General features: G+C 42.2%; 1 protein-coding gene across 5 annotated transcripts in view; it reads left to right on the top strand.

The window, feature by feature from the left end:
* Nucleotides 1–23,016, top strand: part of GHR (growth hormone receptor) — a 269,116-nt gene that overhangs the window by 2,572 nt on the left and 243,528 nt on the right. Inside the window, exon 1 of one of the 5 annotated variants that reach the window (XM_045999834.1) lies at nt 4,037–4,149. The exons of the other annotated variants lie outside the window; for them this stretch is intronic. The gene's annotated coding sequence lies outside the window, so the exon portion shown is untranslated. Of the gene's footprint in view, nt 1–4,036; nt 4,150–23,016 lie in introns of those variants that run through there. 5 annotated transcript variants of the gene reach the window in all.

Here is a 23,016-nt window from a genome sequence, read left to right as displayed (position 1 = left end):
TCTATCGGTAAGCTTTGTTAATGTAAAGATAAATCTGAGTGATACAGTGAGAATGTGGCACAGCAAATTGTTTAACTTAGAAAAACAGGCGTGGATTATATTGATTAAATTTGCTAACCCGAAGATTAAACTTCTCTGGTCACTCCACTGGTAAATTGCACAGTAATGGGGACTTGGTTTAGTTTTAGAGAACAGTTAAAAGTATGTCAATAATGAAAATAACTTAGCGTGTTCACATGTGTCCATAAAACCCTCACTTTTTTTTAAAAAAAGAGAAAACTTTATAATCTCTGTGGTAATGATTTAAATAATAAGAGATTTCAACTCATCCAGTCACTTTCTGAACGTTGAATTGATAAGAATGGAAGCTTGGTAAGGCTTTTGAGTCAGCCCTCTGCTCATTGTGTAAACAAAGCAATGAGGGTATCTTTTTGGCAAGGGATTTTTTTTTTTCATCCTTGAACAGTATAATGTTAATAACATGCCCAATGGTTGATGAGTATGGTAACCAATTTAGGAGGTACCTAGCAGATGCATGAACGTGCACCTTAGCAGCCCTTTCTGTAAATGGGCCAGCCCACCTCTTCTTGAAAATAATTATCTGGGAATCTTGCTTCCTCGCTGGCCAGTCCATTCTAGAAGAGATTCATTATTAGAATGTTCTGCTTTGCACTAAATCAACATTTTCTTGTACCTATTGACCTACTGTTCAGTTGCTGGAGCAACACACAATGAATCTAATCTCTCTTCCCTTTAACTGCTATATTTGAAAACAAACATTATGCCCCTTCTTCCTGAATTATTATTATTATTTTTCTTATCCTTGGAGCTCTTCTCACCCACAGTGGGGTCCTACCTTTCCCTGCCCTGACAACATGCCCCAGAGTCCACATTCACCACATCCCTTGTCATGTTTGTCACCTAAAACTCGGATGTGAAATCCTTATTTCTGGACTTTCTGCATCTGTTCAAGCTGCTTAATATTCATGAACTATTTTAACCATCTCATTACACAGTTCACTAATTTCAAAGTTGTAAACGAGATAGCAACTTACTCTTTTTAGATTAGTCATCCATAGTCAAGACATTATAATCCTTCAAAATATTTTTCATGTTAACTGTACTGCAGTAACAAAAAAATTTTTTTGTCATTCCTCAGTGTCCTATCTATCTATGGAAGGTGTCATACTGTGAGGTCCATACAATCCTACTACTTAATTTTCCTCTGTCAAAGGAACACCAAGCCAAAAAAAAAAGAAAAGAAAAAAAAACCAGATGTAGAATGTTCTGCAGACAAAAAAATTGAAGTTGCATCTCACGACAGGTAGGGACCATGAGGTATTCTTTTCCTAGACCTTATTGTGTCTGCTTCCACAAGCATGAGTCAGTCCTAGCAATCAGGCATTTACTGAAGGCTCATCCTTTCCAAGTCTCAGAGAATATGCCGTCTGGCACTAAATGAAGTGACAGTACATCTGACAGAAATGCTTCCTCAGGCGACTGGCATTGAAGATGTATACACAGGATGTGACTGAGTCAACAGCCCATTCTTCTGGAGGTAAATGGCTCGTCATATCGCAGGCAATTCAGAAGCACACATATTACTGCGTTGGTTCTAAGACAGGTTCTTGCCTCCTGTTGTGTGTCTGGATCCAAGTCAGACACAGGCTGTGATGGTTTTCACTGACCAAATTCTAGCCTTCTTGGAGGAAAGAAGCAAAACTGGTATATACAAGGCGGGGGTGGGGTGTCTGGGGAGGGAGGGTGTGGTTCGAGGGCAAACAGCTTTGGGGCCCATTGGACCTCAGTTTGAATTTGAGCTTTACCACCAACATGCGTGTTAGCTCCTCTGAGACTCACTTTTCTCCTTGGTGAAAATTATGATGCTTAACACCCAGGGCTGAGGTATTGACACATAGCCCCTGTAGCGTTTATGGCCTCTACTGCTCATTAGACACCTGCCCGATACGATGGGTTGCCCTTTTATGTGCCTGTCTGGGGCTTCCCAGCTAAGTTATGTTTCCCCAGCTACCAGCTGAGAATTTGCCACAGCTGAGAATCTTCTGTCTTCTTACAAGAAATATTTTTGGTTGATGATGATGACGATGTTTTTTCTCAGCAAGGCTGAATGTGAAAGAAAGAGCCGTTTTTCCTGGCATAGAGAGAAAACCAACCTGTGATACGGACTGACATCTGGGTCTACCAGAAGGTCTTCCTGTGCACATGGACTTTTAGTCAGAGCAAGGGGCCAGTGACAGTCTGTGCCCTTTGATGCAGTTGTTCATGCTGCCCCCCTCGTGTGTGTGTGTGTGTGTGTGTGTGTTTGCAGTAAAATTCCTCACTTATACTCTTGCATTATGATCCCCATCTCTGTCACATTTGCTTCTGAACTTTATTCTGTTCTCATAGAAAGGAAGGAAATAATCAATGATAAAGTGCCTTTTTTTTTTTTTAAAGTTCAGAAATTCATTTCACAACTCTCTATCTTCTATCTACCCCCCACCCTCTGGGAAAAAAAAGTTATGGCAGACCCACCGACAAGTACTTAGACATGGAATTTCCAAACCAAAGTTCTGCTTTGATATAAGAAACCCTGAAGTCGAGATGGCATAATATGAAACCATAGTAAAGTTGGTGTCAGGGAACTTGGGTCCCCTTGAGCTCTGCCACCTGCGGGCTTGTAATTTTTGTTAACTATTGAACTTGCCTGAGCTTCGTATTTCTTACCTGCCAGTAACAGAGAATAAAAACAAAAGCGAGGAATAAACAAGATGCCCTTTTAGGATTCTTTGTGGGGGCTACGATTCGCGTTCATTTAATTATTGAATTTCTCTTTTCTCTCAGCACCTTTGGGACTTCAACTGAAACTTTCTAAGAACACCTATTTCATTTGTTTTCAGTTTTCTGGTCTGTTTTTCCATATCTGTCTTCCTTGCTAGGAACAGTTCCTCAAAACAGGGAACAAATTTTATTCATTTTTATGTTTTTCCACTCTTTACTGAAAGCTTGTAAACACAGCAGTCGTAAAAAAAGTGTTAGTCTAATTAACACGGAGTGCTTTGGATAGTCGAACTCTAATTCAGAGCATGTATTTGACAAGCTACAACAGTTTTCAATATAAGCATCAAGAAATAGTGTGTGCTTTTCTTATTCTCCCACCGTTAATATTTTTTTTTTTTTAAAGATTTTATTTATTTATTTGACAGAGAGATCACAAGTAGGCAGAGAGGCAGGCAGAGAGAGAGGAGGAAGCAGGCTCCGCGCGGAGCAGAGAGCCCGATGTGGGGCTCGATCCCAGGACCCTGAGATCATGACCCGAGCCGAAGGCAGCGGCTTAATCCACTGAGCCACCCAGGCGCCCCCCGTTAATATTTTTAATCAATTAAGTAAAACCGGTAAAAGAGTAATCAGGGCGGTGCTTCCTGAAACAATACCAGCTCATCATGGTCCAAAGCAGAAAGTCCTTGGGAAGCAGTTTTCTTTCATTGTTTGTTGTTGTTTTTTGTTGTTTTCGCTTTAAGGGAAAGACAATTCTGTGAGGTTTACCAGACTCTTAAAAGAAGGACAGAAGGGATCCTTGTTTAGTTTCAACTTATTTCTTCAGTCAGTGCTTTTCACTACCTTTTAATAGAGGCAAATGAAGCCTTAGGTCAGGAACCAATTTTCCTGAATAATGGTTCATAAGAAGGCTGTGATTTTCTCAGAAATTGTTGGGCTGTGTTTTTTTAATTAGCATCTAAACCTACTTTCAAATGCTCCATTTCAAAATCAGTAGATAATTTCTCCTACAGAGTTCTTAAAACTTCCAGATGTGTGTATCGCTTTGATTAGGCATTGCTGCTTTTGTGACGGACAAGACTTCAGTCAGTTTTCTTTAGAATAATATCATTATAATCCCAATGAATTATACTTCTTAGATTGTGAATTTGTTTAAACATAAACAAGTCTGTCTCCAGCTGGCTGGGCTTCTGAGGGAAAAGCGTGTCCCAGGGAAAATGCTCGCTTCACGGAGACTTGACACAGGCGGCCGAGAAGACTCTGAGAGAGCCCTCGTTCAGCCCCAGAATACCAGAGGAGTTTGCAAACGGAACGGGCGCTGTTATGTACTCACCTACGGTGGACAGCCTGCTGGGCTAGACATTTGCTCTGGTAACTCCTCGATTATTTCCGCAGTTGTTTACAAAATCAAACTTTTACAGTATATTATTTAAAAACTTTAAAGAACTATAGGAACTCTGTTCCTATCCATAACGTCACGGGTCCAAAGGAAAATTCATTTTTTTTTCTTGCTTAAGAAATGTACTATATTATACTAGGCACTGTAGCTATCTTTTTTTCCTTTGGGTTGCCGTACCAAAAAACAAAAGTAGAATGTGGCCGTTGCAAAATAGACATCCAAAGTTCTCTCCTCCCATGCTTATTGAAACAAAAGGTGCTACCAGTGATGCACTAAATGGTTTATCTCAACTTTGGCGATGGCTGGTTATAAGCTGCCGCCCGTCTTCCAGTTCTGACTGCCCCTGGCCGGGCAGCCTTTGTCCCTGGTCAGGATGATGGCCTGTGATCCTAATTCACCCTCTCTGCTGCTTCTCTGGACACCTGCAAGCTATGTTATTGTTATCCCAGAAAACCTCAGTTTAGCAAAGTAAAGTGAAAAACAGTCTTGGAAAGCCGATGCGAATGATAAATTATGAAAAAGAGTACTGAAGACAGAGCCTCAAGGCGGCTTCTTGCCCTGGGGGTAGAAGAAGATACCAGAATCCTTGGGTAAGATGATGATGAATGAAGAAAAGATACCACTTTGATGCCTTGCAAGTCAGAAAGATGACAGAAAGTGGAGCGAGAATGAAGAGGAATGATTTCTTTTATATTAGCTCTCAGTATAGCGTCTTATTTCCTTTAGAGACATTGGCACCACAGTGCTTTGCTTGTCATAGAAAAGTTGTTCAATAAATATTTTTTCATGACCTTAGTTTGGTGTGAAACAGAGAAATTGAAGTGTTGGTAAGACAGATATGGCGAGCTGGGGGTGGGGGTGGGAAAGGATATGGATGGAGTCAGGTGCAGACTAGGACCTAAGCTCGAAATGCAAATTTGGTATTATTCTCCTTAGATTAGTGATAACACCTAGACTTGATTTCTGGATTTCCCAGATGGATCCTGTTTAGGGTTTGGCAAAGTCAAGAAGTTTTTAGTACCTGAAGCAAGATGGAGACATGTTGAAATTTTTTTCTGTGGGACTCAGTGGTCTTTGGGAGACATATCCAGTTTGCCAGTTCTGAGTACGTCCCTCATCAAAGAGCAGACAATGTTAATTCTCTTTGCCTTTGTCTTATAAACTTTGGTGTGTTTATTCCTTATAGTACATGTAGGGTATGTGAGAATTAGGAAAGTCATCTGAAAAGTACTTTGAAAACTACTTGGGAAAAGATGCTGAATAAATAAAATTTTTTATTAGCCTGCAGGATGTAAGTTTGGCCAAGCTAGTGGTATTTTTGGGATCACTGTGAAAAATCAAAGACAGATCACATATTTATTGAGTCATTACTGTGCTCCCAGGAATGTGCTAGACACTCTGGGGAATATAAAAGTAGTATAAGACATGACCCTTGACTCTGGGACCTAGCAGTCAAGCTAGGAAGTCAACACTAATAATGTTTGTTGTGCGATTAAGGAACAGTTGACAATTTTACAATTTAATGAAAAATTCAATTACAGACCGCAAATGCTATATTTATTTTGAGAGAAGGGAGATCTGTTTGGGCTGAAGTATTCGGGGCAAGAGCTTATGGGCAAACTGGTTTCTGAGCCAGTACTTTAAATATGGGGGGTTTATTTGGTTTGTTTTTTGTTTTGTTTTGATAGCTGGATGTTTTGTGTGAGAAGGTTAGGAATTGAGCACCAGGAGACCTACCTGGAGCTCACTGGAGCTCAAGGGATAGGCAGGGTGGACCAGGCAGTGGATTTGTTTTACACTAGAAGGCTTCTTTGTTGCTTATCATTAATGCTGTGTATACATCTCTCCTTAGGGTGGGGCTATTGGGATGGCCATCCTAAACCTAGTCCTTGCTGGAAGGAAGGGGGTGACTGTTGCAGAACGTTTCTGCATACTTATCTTATATGAACATTATATAAATTCAATTTGAAAATTTTTTTAATAGTGTTCCAGGAGATCAATAAAAGATACCAACAGTATGGCTTCCTTTCAAGAACATGATCCTAATTGGACCCTGCAATGGTAGAATTGGCCTGTGATTCCCTCCTTTACCCCCATTTCCCTGCCACATGCTATAATGACAGTTTTGGCCCAGTAGTCAGAGGGCCTTATGGAACTTGCAATCATCCATCAGTGTTTCTCAACAAAGGCACTGACTCTCTGCTAGGCTGTGCCTAGGGGTATTTGGAAATATGATCGTAACAGGGACTAAAAAAAAAGTTCTAGACAGAAGACGTGAATAGACATTTTTCCCAAGAAGACATCCAGATGGCCAACAGACACATGAAAAGATGCTCAACATCTCTGATCATCAGGGAAAGGCAAATCAAAACTGCAGTGAGAGATCACCTCACACCTGTCAGAATGGCTAAAATCAACAACACAAGAAACAGCAAGTAGGGATGTAGAGAAAGGGGAACCCTCTTGCACTGCTGGTGGGAACGCACACTGGTGCAGTCACTGTGGAAAACAGTATGGAGGTTCCCCAAAAAGTTAAAAATAGAGCTACCCTACGACCCAGCGATGGCACTGCTTGGTATTTACCCAAAGAATAGGAAAACGCTAGTTCAAAGGGACACATATACCTGAGGTCTATAGCAGCACTGTCTACAATAGCCAAATTATAGACACAGCCCAAGGATCCATCGACTGATAAGTGGATAAAGAAGATGTGAGATTTATCTATGTATTTGTATATCTATATATATAATGGATTATTATTCAGCCATTTGCAAAGACCTGGAGGGAGCTAGAGAGTATTATGCTAAGTGAAGTAAGTCAAAGACGAATATATGATTTCACTCGTATGTGGAGTTTAAGAAACAAAACAATTGAGGAAAGAGGGGAAAGAAGAGAAAGAGAGGGAAACCAAGAAACAGACTCTTAACTGTAGAGAACAGTCTGGTGGTTACCAGAGGGGAGGTGGGTTGGGATTAAGGAGGAAGGGGGCTCGTTGTGATGAGCACCAGGTGTTGTATGGACGTGTTGAATCACGGTGTTGATTGAAACTAATAAAACACTGTCTGTTAACTGGAATTTTAAAAAAGGAATTACAGGCTTTTTTTAGTGCCCAGAGTCAAGGGTGCTTAATTTCTGTAATGCCAGGAGCAGCCCTGCAAATGGAAGAATTCTGTCTTCAAATGCCAGTGGACTGCTGCTGAAAACTGATGCCAACATCCTTATTTTATTTATGGGTGAGGAATGGGAGTCCCTGAGAAGTGACAAGATTTCTCTAGGATTAAAGCTCCACCATGACAGTGACGGGTTTATAACCCAGCTTGTCTAGCATTCTTTCCAGGACTTTCTGCTAAACCACATTCCCACCCACAAGCATTGACTTTAACCATGAAACAGTGTGGTATTTACCTCTGTCGTCCATATGTGAGGCTGACAGCTCTGTTAACTACCCGAGTGGGTGGATTGTGAATTGAGGCAAATGACACCTGACTAGTTCTTTTCCCTGGGAACACATTGAGATTTCCTGTGAATCAGGGCCGGCAGATGCCCTCTAACCCATCAGCCACTGTGATAGTTTACAGACAGGTCGGCGTTCTGGAAAGGGGATGGAACAGGCTTTGAAATCACACAATCTGAGCCTGTCTGATGGAGTCTGAAGCCAGCTTTGCCGTTTACTACCTTTACGTCTCTCAGCAAGTTAATTAAACTCTCTGAGCTTTATCTGCAAAATGGGGATAAGTGATTCTTATGTTACAAAGCTGTTGTGTGAACATTGGGGTGCATGTGTCCCTTCTTTTCACTCTATCTGTATCTTTGGGTTAAATACCTAGTAGCACAATTTCCGGGTCATTGGGCAGCTCCAATTAGCCAAACGGTGGAAGGAGCCGAGATGTCCTTCAACAAATGAATGGGTAAAGAAGATGTGGTCCATATATACAATGGAATATTACTCAGGCATCAGAAAGGATGAATACCCACTATTTGCATCCATGTGGGTGGGACTGGAGGGGATTATGCTCAGTGAAATAAGTCAAGCAGAGAAAGACAATTATACGGTTTCACTCATATATGGAACGTAAGAGATAGCACAGAGGACCATGGGGGAGGGAGGGAAATCTGAAAGGGGGGAAATCAGAGAGGGAGATGAACCATGAGAGACTGTGGATCCTGGGAAACAAACTGAGGGATGGGAGTGGGAGGGAGGGGTAACCAGGTGATGGGTATTAAGGAGGGTATGTGTGGTGATGAGCACTGGGTGTTACACGCAACTAATGAACCACTGAACACTACATCTGAAACAAATGATGTACTATATGCTGGCTAATTGAACATAATAAAAAAAGAGAGGAAAAAATCCAAGCTGTTGTAGTGTAAGTAAGTCAAAACAATGACTGGCCCATGTTGGATGCTGCAGAAAGAGAAGACTTCCGTGCGCACCCTTCTGAGAGGCTGGGCGCCCAGGGACTTAATACCTTTGCCCATAAAAAATCACTTGGTATCAACTGCTGCTTCCCCCCCCCCCTTTCCCCATTCACCCAAATTTAGGGCTTCAGTGAGTCCTTGAAGTGTTTCTTTTTTTTGAACTATTGAAATGTCCCTCCTTCAGAAGAGTACTACTGGCCAGAGATTAGTTTCTCTAATCCCGGCTGCCCTGGCAGTGTGCCTAGACTATTACCGCACAACAGAAATGACACACACACCCACATCGGTTACTGGTAGCTTCTGAAACCTGGATTTGAAAGACAATATTAAATTATATCTGGATAGATGTGTTTGTCAGGGAGATTTCTACCGGTGCTGGGAGACCCTCGTTAGGCGAGGTGATACTGTCTGTAAGTTCAGGGAGAATTGAAGGTTGGCCAGTTGGGGGGATCGTGTTGTGGTAAAAGGCCCTTGTGGGTAAAGAACAGCCTATGGTGATGTGGTACAAGATACAAGAACCTGGAGGAAAGCACACAAAATCCTGAGGGTGTTTCAGTCCTTGACTTTGAGGAAATATCCAGACTTTGACACACTCTAAGTGCACACTTTCCCATTGTTGGCACCTCCAAAAAGGTAAAATGATGATTTTCCTACAGATATAAAATGAACAGATGTAAAAATCATACGGATATTAATTAATGAAGTAACTTGAAAAAATATTCTAGCCACTTCAAAGGAGAACTCAGAGAACCACAAATGTATATAAAGGAATGTTGAAGAGAATTTCAGAATCCAATCTGTCCATTCTCAGGACAGTAATCGATTACATTGCACTGGACACAACTGACTTACACTACATGGACAAAAATTATTTTTATGGCTCATTTCTGCAAGTTAACTGCTGACTCCTCCGAGTGAAAAATCGCCTCCTCAAAGACAAAGGCTTGGATCCCCATAGGATCAGCTCATCCCCTGGGACGTCAGCATTCCATTGAAAGGATATCCAGTAACCTTTCTCATTTCTAAGTCAAAGGTTTTTCCTTATACCTTTCTGATTCCACTAGCCCATTCCTTCTCCAACTTCTCTAATTTACTGATGAATGTTTGGAGAAGTGGGATTCCTGTGTGGTCTTTGGGATTCTCCATCTTTCCAAAATACATGCTTTATTTTTAAAAACTTTTCATTATGGGAAATTTTAAGTACATACAAAATAAAGAGAATAGTATTTCGAGCCTCAGGGACCCATTCCTCTTCAGCTTCTTTTTTTTTTAATTTTTAAAATTAATTTATTTAAATTCAACTAGCCAACTTATTAATATCATTCGTTTCAGATGTAGTGTTCAATAATTTATCAGTTTTGTCTTCTGGACTCACCAGCATTTTGCTAATTTTGTTTCATCTTTCCATGCTGCCCCCAAGTATTTTAAAGCAATCCCCAGACATCTTGTCTTTCCATTTATAGGTGTAAATACTTTAGCATGCATGTCTATCAAGTAAGCCTTTTTTGGTAACTACAGAGTCTATATTTTATGGGGATAGAGAGAGAATACTTTATGAGACAACTTTGTACTCTTCAGGCCTGACTTTGTGATATGTTGGTGGGGGAGGCCCAACAAAGTAAAATCAATCTGTGTGTGTGTGTGTGTGTGTGTGTGTGTGTATCTATCTTCAGAGGACTCTTTCTCTCTTGTCATTCAGGCCTCAGCTTAAATGTCACCTCAGAAAGGACAGGACCCCTCTGATCCCAGTCTAATAGAGTAACCTTCTATTGAGGTTCTAGTGAGGTCATTCTATCATGTGATCCTGTTTTGTTTTGACATCACTTATCATTATATGGTATTACCTTGTTTATTAATTTATTTTCCTGTTTTTTGTCCATTTCCACCAACAAAATATAAACTTTATAGTAGGGACCTTATTTGTCTTGATCACTTTATATCCCATATAAAATCCTTAGTTACTTTTGGTTAAATACATGAATGAATGCCTTTTAGTAGTTAATAGAAGTTTTGGTTAGCATTCTTCCAAACATTTCTCTTTTATACATCTAAAAATGTGTGGCTTTCATGTGCCAATTCCTAGCATATTTATAATTTGGTGATTTTCCTCATGCTATGGAGTGAGGCATTCTTTCCAGGGACCAAAGAGAATCCAGGACAGCTATACTATCTCCCTATAAATTACCCTAAAAACGATATATCCAGTAGCCACTTTGTCAGCGAACACAGTTAGGAATAATGTCTTGGCTTGGGTTTCTCCCAGAAGCAGATCATAAGATAAGGATGCAGGTAAAAGTTTATTTAGGAAAGTGAAATAAGGAAGGGAAAGGAGCCAATGAAGGCAAGTTCCTTTGGCAACTGGAGTTTTTGATTTTCCTAGAGAGATTTTGGGAGCCCAGGCAAAATATATCTCAGAGTCCTCTCATTCCAGAATTCAAAGGTCTGAATAGTCAGTCACCCACCAACTTCCATCAGGCATCAGTTCCTGGTCATTCATGCTGGGGAGGGCAAAGCATTCAGTCTTCAGATAAGAAAGAACTCTTCAGGAAAAGAAACACCTGGTGCTAGCAGTTAGGAATTAGGTAGGGCAAAGTAGAGGTGAGGGGATGTGGCTGGGAAGGGGCCAGGCAACTTACACCGAATAATACAGTGTGTTATTTTTCAAATATACTTTTTATTTGGACTAATTTCAGGTTAACAGAAATTTGCAAAGAAAAATGGTAGAGTTCCTGAATATTCCTTGCCCATGTCCCCCTAACGTTAATATCCATAACCCTGGCGTATTTATCAAAACTAAGAAACAAATATTAGTACCAAACTATTAACTAAAGTCCAGACTTTATTCATATTTTGTTTCAACTAATGTGCTTATTCTATTCCAGGATTCAATTCAGAATTTCACATTGCATTTAGTTTTACACTTTTTATTTTATTTTTTATTTTTACTACTTTTTAGGGGGGCAGAAGGGCAGAGGGAGAGGGAGAGAGAGAATCTGAAGAATCTCTGTGCTGGGCGGGGACCAAGTCACAGGGCTCAGTCTCACAACCCTGAAATCATGACCTGAACCAAAATCCACAGTCCTATGCTTAACTGCCTGGGCTGCCCACGTGGCCCTACGATATTTAAATACTGTGCATACACTCTCGTATTGGGGCCTTCTCACGTTGAAGTAGTCTTTGTAACTATAATGGTGAAGCTCTGTGAGTGAAAAATACGATGACATCGACAACATCCGACATCATTTTAGACAAGGTTATGTTCTCAAAACAAAACAAATGTATCAAAACAACAATAAGAACAAAACTATATTCCGTAGACCTATGTGTCGCTGAGCCTCCTTCAGTTAACTGAGAAATGCCCATAAAGGTGTGACGACTTGGAGGAAATTGGATTTTCAGCATGTATCCTAATCATTAAGTGTGGAGCAGGACCCCCTGAATCAGACATGACCCAGCCCTTCCGGTGTGCCTCCCATCATGTGTGCGTGGCGTAGTTAATTCTGCTGACTGTGAATCACAGAGCCTTGAGACTGTTGGACTCGGGGCAGCTAAGCTGCTTGTCTCAGGCTCTGCAGGCGGTAAATGACACCACTGAGGTGAAAAACATGTCTTCTGCCTTCAGAGCCTACACTCTTTCTCTTTGGTACTCAGTTTCTACCATTCTTCTCTGCTTGCCTAGCACTGCTGGGTGCCCTTCTCCTAGGCATGCAGTCTTCCATAAGTCTGTATTCCCAAACCGCAATGGATATGGATGCATCGTATATTTCAGGGTGAGCTGGCTGAAGCATCAGCCTGGGATCTGTGAATTTTTTCAAAGCCTACCTAACCATTGTGAAACCTGTTCTCTTGATAGCCACATACATTGACCGCAGAGCTCTGCAGAAAGTCACCCATACTCCAATAATGGAGTTTGATATAGGGCTAGTAACAGGTTTGGAAGCAAGCATCTCTGAAGAGTGGGGCATTGATGTTGTGTAATAACTAAAATATTGTATTATCCTATAATGTGTTTTGAGTTTGGATAGTTGACCTCCATTTCTCTGCCTTTCCATAATCGGGGTTTTTTTTGTTTGTTTGTTTGTTTGTTTTTTAGTGTTATATCAGAGATATGGCGCATTCAGTGAAATATTTGACTAATCTTTATACTTGCAGTGGCCCAACTGAAAATTTGTCTAGGCTGCCTTAGAACTCAGGACATGAAATTCAGAAGGAAAAATTCTTATAAATTATTTGGGCTTTGACTCTGGGAAGATAAACAACATGAATATCTGAGCTAACCAATGCTGAAATTTCTCTAACCTCTAATTCTACATTCAGAAAAGAATATGCTTTAAGGGTTTTTGTTTATTTTTACTTTGATTACAAGTTGTTGGAAGCCTAGAGTTAGTATCTAATAACACAATCTGTGTAAAACACAAATTATTGGCTCACTATGAAATCTAACTTCTAAGAAGATACAAAGGGACAATCATGTAAAAATGGGCTTTTTTTTTTTTTTTTTTTAAGAAGAAATAAGCAGGGGTTGACTGAAAGGTAATCCCTTCAGGCTCTAATGTTCAGAGCACTGCACATTTTTGAAGGAGAAAAACCATGACCTTTCAGAACCTATGTGTCAGACTGTTTTCTTGACTTAAATGGCTGCTTTTAAGTTGGCATGGGTTTATGTGATGGGTTATGTGGCACGTGACCTTTGATCCTCTGTATATGCAATTACAGGCATAGTCTGTTCATGCAGGTTGGCCAGCTGAGCTCGGCCAGCTCACCCCGGCTCTCAGGGTCTCCGGAAGAGTGGGCCAGGCCGGCTGCACCACAGGCCTCCACCCCTGCGAGATGCCAGGCTTTGACACACTGAAAAAGTTGAACTTGAAGAAACTGCCTCTCTTCTTTAAAAGAGCAAGCCCTCAAAAATGTTTTTAACACCTTATCAATTTCCTTAGGTGGAATCTGCTTTTCTGACTGCCTCTTTTTGCAAAGCCCTCCGATTACAAGAAGGAAAATCTCATTAGCTGTTATATGTCCACGTTCGGATTTACTTTCAAGCTCCTGGACTATAAGCTCCTCCAGGGGAAAGCACTGCCTGCCTGTTCTCTACCTCGTGGACATGCAGTAGTTTGCTTCACCGATCACTGGTGTGGGGGTAGCATTAAGGAAGTGCTTACCACCATCAGGGGCTCTACAATGTTCTTTTTCATGTTATATTGTTTAATCCCACATAGAACCAAATTCTACATTTGGTGGAACTGTGGCCTAGTTTCACTAATTTGTGCAAGGACCCACTGCTGGCAAGCCGCATGGACAAGACTCCAAGTGTCTCTAACCCCCATGCTTCTAATCATTCTAACCACACTATAGGGTAGTTTTAAAACCATTCACAAGTTTTTCAAGAGGTGGAGTCCAGTTCCCGCTCCTTGAGCACGGGCTAGACTTCACGGCTCATTTCTAACAGAGTCAAGTAGAGGTGAAGTTGTGCAGCTTTGGAGACTACCTCCTTCAGAGACATCGTGCTTTCTGTCTTGGTTGCTCTGTCTTTTGGATCATTCACTCTGGCGGAAAGCATTTGCCATGTTTTGAGCTGCCCTTCCATACCCAGATGGAAGGGAATCGAGGCAGACCCACAGCCAGTGTGGAATGAAGAGCTTAGGTCCCCAGGCCAGCAGCTACTATGAAACTAAAGCATCTTGACAACCACCACCATGAGAATGACCTTGGAGGTGGAGCCTTCAGGCCCGGTCCCCCTGCAGGATGATTGTAGCCCCCCTCCCCTCAACAGCTTGACTGCAGTCTCATGAAAGATGTTGAGCCAGAACAACCCAGCTAAACCCCTGCCAGGTCCCTGCCCTAGACTGTAAGATAACAAAGATTTGTTGTTTCAAGCTGCTAATTTGTTATGCAGCAATAGATAACTAAGGTCACCTAACACTGTCTTGATTATTTTTTATAAAAGAAGTTGTCTTGGGACGCCTGGGTGGCCTGGTTGGTTGAGCATCTGCCTTTGGCTTGGGTCATGATCCAGGGTCCTGGGAGGAAGTCCTGCCTCAGGCTCCCTGCTCAGCGGGAAAGCAAGCTTTTCCCTCTGCCTACCGCTACCACCCCCCCCCCCCAACCCCGCCAGCATTGGCTCTCTGACAAGTAAATAAAATCTTAAAAAAAATAAAAATAAATAAGAAATTGTCTTAATTTCATTCAATCTTAAATTTTGAAATACACAGCTAGGAGGAATTTTTCAGGAAACAAACAAACAAACATGCTGCTGAGTACAAGCAGTAAAATATTAGTACCCAATTAGCATAATCATTACAATGACTTCTCTGGGATTTGGGATTTTGTAATTCAAATAGCAGCTGCTTTAAAAATCTGTGATTTGAAGAGGAAGGCTATTTATAATAATTACATTGCCGAAGTAAGTTCATTTTGAACTTTAAAAAATCCTTATGGGAAAACTCAGGAAGTATTCTGTTTGGTAAGTTATCACTCATAATCGTAAATTGTCAGGACCATGCTTGCACTTCACATGATTTAAAGAGGGACATAAAGCAAAGTTGAATTTTAACCTTTTCCCTGGTGATTTTACCCAGCTTTTCAAAGAGGGTCCTAAAAGCTCAGAGGTCAAGTCGTTTCTTGGTTTGCTCTGCCTGACAAATTGCATTAATTCTACTTTATGGCCACTTGCAGTTTAATAAATGACTTGGACTTTGATTAATATCTTTTGGGCTCAAGACCAGGAATTTATATAAGACTTGGGGATATAGTACTATGAACTTATTTAAAGATGGACTCTGAAAGCTGGAGGGAGGTATATTACTATTGGTTTTAGCGCATGCGGAGGTACTGAATTTGGAGTACACTAAGTCCTTACAGAAGATCCTAGTTGATTGTCCTTTAAAAAATTATGTGGAAGTTATTTTTTTCCTATATATTTATAAGACGATCAGAGAGAGTTAAGAAATCCATTCATGGAGTAGATAAGATTAGTTCTTGTTTGGTATTCAGAATGAAAATAAGGTAGAGATGCTGGTTTTCCTTGACTAAGCTGGAGAACACAGATCAGACTCTCCGAGTCCTTCCCTTTCCGTGTTCTTTCCCTCCCTCGGCTTGTATCCCGAGTTCTCAGAATCACTTTCTATATTGAACTGAACTTGATAGTATATGCTTGACCTTGCTTCATGAGTTTGTGCTGCAGGGGAAGATAAAGAGGAATATCGATAGACAAAGAGGATATCGAGTGCAAAAATCTAGCCCCACCATCATTCATTCACATGCTCACCTACTCACAGGTTCACTCATTAATTTAATCTACACTTTGCCCGGAATGGTGGACTGGCTGCTAGAATACTCTGATAAACAACCCAGAAGTAACCTCTTTCCTACCGGAGTTCATGGTCTAGGATGGAAAAAGACATAGACCAAGTATAATTAAAAACTGGTTTTAAGTTATGTGAAATCAAAGTATAAGGCAACTTGATCTGATTAGGGCGTGGTGGTTAGGGAAGGCTTTTGAAAGAAGACCTATGAAATCTAAAAGAGTAGAAGCATGTGTTGAGGGGAGGGGATGGAAACGCAATCTGGGCAGAGGGAACAGGAGTCAGGAAGATATCTGCTACTTTTGAGAACTGAACACAGTGTGATCAGAGTTCAGAGATTAAGAAGGAGTGTGATCTAAGAAGGGGCCAGAGAAGGGGCTATATCTTACATGGTGTTGCAGACTGTGTTATCATCTTTATGTATCAAAAGAACAACAGAAAACCATGGAAGGTCTTGAAGCAAGGGGTAACATCATCAGTCTGCATTTTAAGGAGGTTACCTGGCTCTATTATGAGGAATGAATGGAGGAGGAATAGAAAGAGATATCCAGGGGATAGATTATATCAGGCCGAGGTGCTGGTTGCTTGGACCAGTGTAGTGATGGGAGAGATGGAAAGAAGTAACTAGATTTGTCATTATTTATGGTCAGTAGATTTACTGACCATAAGTAATTGTCAATAAATAAATAAATATTGGGGCGCCCGGGTGGCTCAGTGGGTTAAGCCTCTGCCTTCGGCTTGGGTCATGATCTCGGGGTCCTGAGATCGAGCCCCACATCAGGCTCTCTGCTCAGCGGGGAGCCTGCTTCCTCCTCTCTCTGCCTACCTATGATTGCTCTCTCTGTCAAAAAAGAGAAAGAAAGAAAGGCTGCTAACTAAGCCATGATCAAGAGAACAAGGATTAATTACCTCAGGCTAACTGAAACAAATTTAATTGTGGCTGATGTTCTGTTAAATAAATAAATAAACAAACAAACATTTATTTATGAAGCAGAGTAGATGGGACTTAGTGCTGACTTAGATATTACTGGGTGAGGGATATCATGACTAACTCCCAGGTGTCAGGCTTCTTAATGTGAATGGGCAGCACTGGAGGGACACCAGGTATAGACTGAGAAAGTAGCTTAGTTTGGCGACATCTTGAATGGAGGCCATTTTAAGACCTCCACGGGGAAGCATAGTCTTGGGTCCTTAATCTGGGGAGGTATCTGGAGATACTTGGAAGTTAGTGGTGTACACACCGTCTTGAAGCCACAAAAAAGATCACAGAGGGGTCATGGAATCAGAGTAGAAGGCATGCTTTGAGCCCTAAAGGACTTCAACATTTAAAGGTTAAGTAAAGGAGAAGATGACAAATAAGAGTGAAAAATGTGACAGAATAGATGGTAGCATGTCATCTGAGAGGCCAAGGAGAGAGAACACATTCAATGCTGATAAGGTTAAAGTGAAAGTCCGGCAAATGTCCTTTGCATTAGTAGAGTCGATCTCTTACAGGACTTTAAGGAGAGCTATCCTGGTGCAGTGGCGGAGGCAGAGGCCAGAGTGAAGCGTCCTGGAGAGTGGGTGGGAAGCAAAGGAGACAACAGATAGAGGTCACTCAAGACATTCGACTCTCGGGGTGCCTGGGTGACTCAGTGGGTTAAGTGTCTGCCCTCAGCTCAGGTTGTGATCCTGGGGTCCTGGAATCGAGCCCCCCACGGAGCCCCGCATCAGGATCCCTGCTCAGCGGAAGCCTGCTTCTCCCTCTCCCTCTCCCTGCCGCTCCCCCTGCTTGTGCATGCTCGCTCTCTCTCTGTCAAATAAATAAAAACTTTAAAAAAAATGACATTTGACTGGCAAGGGTTAGTCGAAAGGACGGAACGTTAACTGGAGAAGGAAACAGTTAAGGGAGGATTTTCTAAAGATGGGAGATTCAAGTATGTTTAAAGGTTGATGGAAAAAAGCAGTGGGGAGGCTTGGACATACGCAGAGGATGGATGCTTAATCATGCAGGGTTCCTGAGAAGATAGGAGTGATTGGGTCCAGAGCACATGGGAGTAATTAGAGAGGAGAAAGGGTTCCAGCCCCTCTGTCCTGGGAGAGAAGGATGAAGGCTGTGTGTGCATGCCAAGGTGTGGTAGCTGGAAATTGAAGGTTTCTGTCTGATGGCCTCTATCTGCTTTGGAAGGTAGTCAGGTGTGAGAGAGGAAGGAGGTGCGGTACTGGAAAAGAAAGGAGAGAATTTCAGATATTTGAAGAGAGAAAAAGCTAGCACGGGAAAGGGAATACATTAGTAAAGCTTCGTAGGATTGCTCGTCCTTACTTGGAAGCCTGGTTGAGGTTGATGATCACAAATTCAGGCTGGTACCACTGTTGAGAGTGGGGCAATATACGTGACCCTTTCTGCAGGGGTTCCACAGTTCGTCAGGTACAGAGGAAGTGGGATCATCTAGGCCTAGGGCCTTGACATAGAGGTATGATGGAAAAATGGCAGTAGCAAGGGAGCCATGAAAATGATAAATCAGGAATCAAAGCCAGTTAAGCAAAAAGGAAACAGGAGAGGGAGGGAGGAGAGAGCTGTGTGAAGGTTGTAGTGAGAGTACTTGATTAAAGGTGATGTAGGAGTAGAAGTCAGGGACCAGAACAGGACTCGGCATCCCACACCAATTACATACAAGTCTCTGGGAGTGGGGTGCCTAGATTATTTACAGCTCCTGGGGTGATTCCGGTGCTTTTTTGAAAAAGGACCTCCCACGCCGATGTAATTGTTACGAAGCCCAGGATGGCAAAAGATACTAGCAGTGTGAATTCAATGAAAACACAGAAAAGAAGAAGCAAAGAATTGTGCCTTTCAAATAAAACAAACAAAAAGACTGAAACTATGCCTTCCCTTCTCTACAGATTGAAGTCGTAACCCTTGCCTTCTTGCTCATTCTCTCTGATATTAGATGTCCAGGGCCAAGAAGAAAGTTTATTATGGGGATGATGGTGTAACTCAGGATGAATTACCTGGGGGCTAGAGGCTTTGAGATTTGGCTGATGGAAACTAGATGGAGAAGCATGATGATGACTAATTGTGGACTACAGTATCTTTGGAGGGGCACCTCGTGGCTCGCTTGGCACAGACAGTGTCTGGCTGCAGAGGTCTGAGTGTGTGGCACAGGTCCCTGTTTGGGGCCTGGTTGGCCCTCTGTTAGCCCAGATTCTTGATCTTGGTGGCTCTATTACAGTCTACTCATCTTGGAACAATTGAGAATTCTACTTAGTGAAATCACTGTGAAGGTTTGTTAAGGTTTTACCTGAATTCAGTGACAAGGATCATTATTGCTAGGTGCTTCTGTCAAGAAACCTTATCTCTGTTTTTTCCTTGTCAAATAGACGGCCACTGTACAGATCAAGGTCATCTCCTAGAGAAGACCATCATAAGAAGATTCAGGGGGCAATGGAGTTACGTAAAAATATTAGTATGGTTTTTTTTTTAAAGATTTTATTTATTTATTTGACAGAGAGAGAGATCACAAGTAGGCAGAGAGGCAGGCAGAGAGAGAGGAGGAAGCAGGCTCCCTGCGGAGCAGAGAGCCCGATGCGGGACTCGATCCCAGGACCCTGAGATCATGACCTGAGCCGAAGGCAGCGGCTTAATCCACTGAGCCACCCAGGCGCCCCAAAAATATTAGTATGTTTTACCAGTATGTTAGCAGGCTTCTCCAGAGAAATAGAACCAATATGTGTGTGTGTGTGTGTCCTTATTTTAAGGAATTAGCTCACACAATTATGGAAGCTAGCAACTCCAAAATCTGCAGGGTAGGCTGATAGGCTGGCAGAGAAGAACAAATGCTACAGTTCAGTTCTCAGGACTGTCTATTGCAAAATTCCCTCTTGTTCAGAGCAAGTCAGTCTTTTCTTCTGTTCGGCCCATCAGCTGATGAGATAAGGCCCACCACATTCCAGAGAGAAATCTGCTTTTACTCAGAGTCTACTGATTTGAATGTTAATCTCATTCAAAAACATCCTCACAGAAACAGAATTATGTTTGACCACATACAGGTTTCCCCCACTATCTGAAAGTAGAGCATTCCTGTAAAAACCTTTGTACACTAAAATGGCATAAAACAAAGAAGCAGCTACCATTAATTTATATGGAAAAATTTTCAGGTGTCCCCAGAATAACCTCTTTTAGGCTTTTCTAATCCCATAGGACATATCTTGCTAATAGGTGCATGAAAGAAATCAAGATTAAGCACAGAAGCTCACAGATATAGTTCACAGCCGTGGTGGCTTGCGGCTGAGATGCTGAGTGTAGCTCCAGGTGAAGGAGCACGGTGGGGCCACCCCCACCATTTGGGGTGTGCACTGCCTCAGGAATGGCCAGCTAAACATTTTATTCTCACTTTTCCCCTGTTCTCGTAAAAGCAAAAATCCTCTTCGGATTTCCTTCCATTGGCGAGAACAAGGGCTAATGTAGGTCTTTCACAAAGTGCAATGGTGTTAATGTGAACTTTGGAAAAGTGGGGGATCCTTCTATCTGGGTGCTGTGGCTCAGTCAGGTTAACACAAACTTTAACCATCACACCAGAGTTATAGTACTGTCTTCTCTGGATTCAACAACAGAATTGAATTCCATCCAGTGTGTCATTTGTAGAAACACTATGTTGGTGGCTATGCAGAGTATAGATGCGTACCACAAGTCTGGTCTTTGAGACGGCGAGTATTTTTCTGTATATATTTTTCGGCACTGTTTCACACCACTTAGAGTAGCTCCGTGCACATCGAAAGCATGCATACTGCTTAGGGCCAGTGACAAGTGACTTCATACAGATGTGTTTGAAGCCAGAGCCTTGTGAAACAAGACACCACAGCAGTTAGTAGATCTCAATTTGGCAGTAGCTGTAAACATTAACCAGAAGGTTCACTGCTGTTTCCAGCTCATACACCTGGATTGGAGCAGGACCAACAGCCACGGCGGTCCTTCTGTAGCTTCCTTCAATTCTGTCTCACGGCTGCCAAATAATCTTGAATGTTGTTCATCCACTCACATTCTCAAAAATCATCTTACAAGCTTACGGATGGACTTTCTGATCCCTTAACCTGGTACTCAGCCCTGTGATACTACCCCAACCTACCCCAACCCAACTGAGCTTCAAATGGAACTACCCCTTTGCCCTCCAAATATCTCCTTTGTTTCTGCCCGGCACGTTTTATGCTTATTGTCCCCTCCACCAAGGCCCTGCTCTCATTCTCCTCCTTGGAGGCTGAGCTCAATTGCCGCAAGGTCCAACTCCACAGCGTCTGCTCTGACCCTTCCCCTGTCCCTCCCTGTCGCCTTTCCAGCAACAAGCTCCTTTTTCCTTTCCCTAGCATTTCATTGGTACAGTTACTGAGACTCTCAAGTGAGCTGGTTGTGGGCATTGCCTCACCTTCCGTGGGCTGCCTCCAGGATCGATGTTGCAAGCTCCCAGCAGCCTCCCTGGGGCACCTCACCCGTGGTGAGCTCTTTGTAAGTTCTTGCTGAGAAAATTAAAGGAAAGGACCAAATGTGTAAAGCCTCATTATGATCTGTCATCATATCCTTGACTTTCTTGCTTATCTTCCACAGTACTTAGCAATGTGCTAGGCAGTGAGCCCACAGTGGGCATTCACTAATTAGTAATTAATGGATTTGTTCCGTATTTGATAAAGTTTGTTGGGTGCGCTCAGGCTAAACGAGGCTTGGTCTGATGAGACAGATTTCAAAAGGCAACATGATTGCCGATGCCTGTAGTGAGAGAACTATGGTATCTTTTACAGCCCAGGAAATAGAAAACTCGATCAGTCATAAGTCAGATTCATTGTTAGAATTGTGCCACCATCGAACTCTATATTGTTGGTGGGTGGCGGTGTCACTAGAAGATCCCCCACCCTGAGAGCACCCACAGCCAGCTCTGTGTCCTGGAAGAACAGTAGGAGTGTGTCCTGCTCGGGAAAAGTTGTGGTAGTCTGGTAATCACTGTGGTTTCAAAAAAAATGTTTCTTAATTTATGAACTTGACATGAGTGGGCTTTTCTGTTTCCTCCAATCTCTGGTGGTGAGTTTTGTGAAAATGTTCTTGGTGTCTCCTAGTGTAAATCACAGCAAAAGAGCTTTGGATAAATATTAACAGAGATTGCCTATGGTGTCTGTCTTCTGATTTGAAAAATGTACTCATTCAACATTTACCCATATGTCACGTACAGTTCCGAATAAGGAGCATCTGACTAAAGCTCCATGTACTTTAAAGAAGGGAGCCAATTTTTTTATTAGTTTTCATGTATTTTAAGGTTTTTATTGAGATATAATTAACAACAACATTGTGTAAGCTTCAGGAACACACGGAGATGACCTGATGTATATATCATGTATCAGTAATACACAGGTATATAATGACTACATTAAGGGTGGTTAATACATGCATCCCCTCATATAGTTACATTTGTGTGTGTGTGTGTGTGTGTGTGTGTGTGTGATGAGAGCATTTAAGATTTACTCTATTAGCAATTTTCAAGTATGTACTACAGTATCGTTAGCGATAGTCCATGCTGCACGTTAGGTCTCTAGGACTTACTCATCTTATAACTGAAAGTTTTTACCCTTTGATGACTATCTCCTCACTTCACCCACCTTCCAGCCCCCCTGGTAGCCACCAATTTACCCTGTTTCTACAAGTTGGACTTTTTCAGATTCCATGTGTAAGTGAGCGCTTACGGTATTTTTCTTTTACAAGAGACTCAAAATGGGGCCAACGTATAAGATTCCTAACTGAAGTGAAAGTAAAGAGCTAGAGATACCAGCAGGCTCACTGTGGACAGAAGCCACAGTTGCCACAGGAGGCAGAACTGCCCAGGAAACCCACCTTTGTCTGCCTTCCCCACACAGGTCAGATGGCAGCAGCAGGGTGAACTCAGCGCCTGCATGAGTCAGGCCCCAGGGATGGGACCAAGAGCAGACCTGGGCTTTGGGGACCACAGCCTAGGGGCATGACATGGCCCTCACAGCTGGCCCAACTGGGGGCCCAGAGATGGGGCGGCAGGGACTCATTACTCCTGTAGGAGTCGTGGAAGCCTTCCCGGAAAATGTACCTTTTGAGGTGTTTCTTGGATGTTCTAGAAGAGGCCATTAGGCTGA

Source organism: Meles meles, chromosome 3, assembly GCF_922984935.1.
Source record: "Meles meles chromosome 3, mMelMel3.1 paternal haplotype, whole genome shotgun sequence".
Taxonomy (NCBI): domain Eukaryota; kingdom Metazoa; phylum Chordata; class Mammalia; order Carnivora; family Mustelidae; genus Meles; species Meles meles.
This window is presented reverse-complemented; position numbering and strand designations above follow the sequence as displayed.